Here is a 2,500-nt window from a genome sequence, read left to right on the forward strand (position 1 = left end):
CGCTCAAAGGCAGTCTGGCACCTTCATCCCTTGCCATGCTCACCCACTGCTCCCCCCCTATATATACATATTGCACAAGGAGCTTGGTGACAGCAACACCCATTGCTTTCCCTGAGGATGTATATTTCTTAGTATGCGCACGGCGTCGAGGCACAGGTGAAGCCAACGGCGCTAGTTTCTGCGCCCTATGTCGAGGAAAATCAAGGCAACGGGCTAGTGTATGGGCACAACGTCGAGGAGACTCAAGGAGATGGGGCTATTTTTCAGGTCACCGTTCGAGAAATCAAGGCAACGTGTTGGGGGGGATGGCCTCTTTCATGGGTCGTGGGGCTTGGCTTGGCTTGCCTCGTGTGTGCTCGATACAGCCTCACGATTCTTATTTGCCCATCAACCATGCCGGGCACCTATGAGAATGAGACCCCATGGTACCCCCTATATATACATATTGCACAAAGAGCTTGGTGACAGGAACAGACATTGATTTCCCTGATGATGCATAATTTTTGGACACACACGACTTGGGGGCGAGGGGACACGGGAGTGGGGCGCCAATGGGGGGCGTTTTGGCCCCATTTTCGTCAAGAGCGGGCGTCTTGGCCATGCCTCGAGCGTGCCAGCCTCGAGAGCCTTGGGCGCTGGACATCCTTGGGGCGCCAATGGGCAGCAGTCCCATGGTTCCCCTATATATACATATTGCACAAAGAGCTTGGTGACAGGAACAGATATTGATTTGCCCAGGGATGCATAATTGTGCGAAATCGTCCATAACTCGCTCGAATTAATTCGGATTGACACAAAATTTTGTAGGGATGCTTTTTATTATAAATGAAAAGCTTTGAAATGAAAAAAAAAAACAAAATGTCATGTTTGAGGCGTAAATGTTTGTGTCCTATCCTTGGTCACGCCTTGAAGCGTTGGTTCCCTACTTGTTGGAATGTCGCTCAAATCAAGTAGGAATGCCATTGAAACATTGTGTGGGTCATTGTTAACATAGACGAATGGACTTGAAATGAAAATATATCATATTTGGGTTTTTGTCCCTGTCGCCTGGTGATAGGCAGGCAGATAAGGCTTTTAGGTATTCATAGGTGGCTTAGATGAACTCGAAAGAACACGAGTTGATCGGATTGGAACTCATATATTCAATTTACTATGTACTAAGTAGGAACTACACTTTGCTCCCTTCATCGTTTGACTTGCTTAGAAATCTGCTCATGGTTTGTCAAGGCCCCTTGTTCCTTAGACCGATGAGGATGGGATTGGGTTGCTCATGGGCATGTGTGTGGCAAGATGCCTTGTTCCATTGGTCGTTCATGGGTGTTCGTGTACGAAGTAAACTTGTTCCCTTGGTCGTTCATGGGGTTGTGTGTGGGAAGAAGCCTTCTTCACTTGGTCGTTCATGTGTGTTTGTTTGGGAGGTAGCCTTGTTCCCTTGGTCGTTCATGGGAATGTGTGTGGCAATACGCATTGTTCCTTGGTCGTTCATACCCTTGTTCCCTTGGTCGTTCATGGGTCTGTGTGTGGGAAGAGGCGTTGTTCACTTGGGTAGCCTGCTTGCCTTGCCAGCCCCATATGCATTGTTCCCTTGGTCGTTAGTGGATGGGTTTGTGTGTGGCATGGTGCCTTGTTCCCTTGTGTGGCCTGACTGCTTGGCTTGACATGACCTAGCCTTGCCAGCCTCACATCCATTGTTCACTTGGTCGTTCATGGGCATGTGTGTGGCAAGGTGCCTTGTTCCCTTGGTCGTTCATGGGGTTGTGTGTGGGAAGAAGCCTTGTTCCCTTGGTCGTTCATGTGTGTTTGTTTGGGAGGTAGCCTTGTTCCCTTGGTCGTTCATGGGAATGTGTGTGGCAATACGCATTGTTCCTTGGTCGTTCATACCCTTGTTCCCTTGGTCGTTCATGGGTCTGTGTGTGGGAAGAGGCGTTGTTCCCTTGGTCGTTCGTTCATGGGTTTGTGTGTGGCAAGGTGCCTTGTTCCCTTGTGTAGCCTGACTGCTTGGCTTGACATGACCTAGCCTTGCCAGCCTCACATCAATTGTGTAGCCTGACTGCTTGGCTTGCCGTGACCTAGCCTTGCCAGCCTCACATCCATTGTTCCCTTGGTCGTTCATGCAAGGGTCTGTGTGTGGCAAGGTTGCCTTGTTCCCTTGGTCGTTAATGGGCATGTGTGTGGCAAGGTGCCTTGTTCCCTTGGTCGTTCATGGGCATGTGTGCGGCAAGGTGCCTTGTTCCCTTGGTCGTTCATGGGCATGTGTGCGGCAAGGTTGCCTTGTTCCCTTGGTCGTTCGTGGATGGGTTTGTGTGTGGCAAGGTGCCTTGTTCCCTTGGGTGGCTTGCCTTGCCAGCCTCGCTTGCTTAGGTTTCCCAACACACCTGTCGGGCACCAAGGGTGGTATTAGTCCCCATGTACCCCCTATATATACATAATGCACAAAGAGCTTGGTGACAGGAACAGACATTGATTAGCCCGAAGATGTATAATTCCCAACACCATGCCT

The sequence above is a fragment of the Lactuca saligna genome, unplaced genomic scaffold (genome assembly GCF_052625555.1).
Source record: "Lactuca saligna cultivar CGN05327 unplaced genomic scaffold, ASM5262555v1 scaffold_32, whole genome shotgun sequence".
In the NCBI taxonomy this organism is placed as follows: domain Eukaryota; kingdom Viridiplantae; phylum Streptophyta; class Magnoliopsida; order Asterales; family Asteraceae; genus Lactuca; species Lactuca saligna.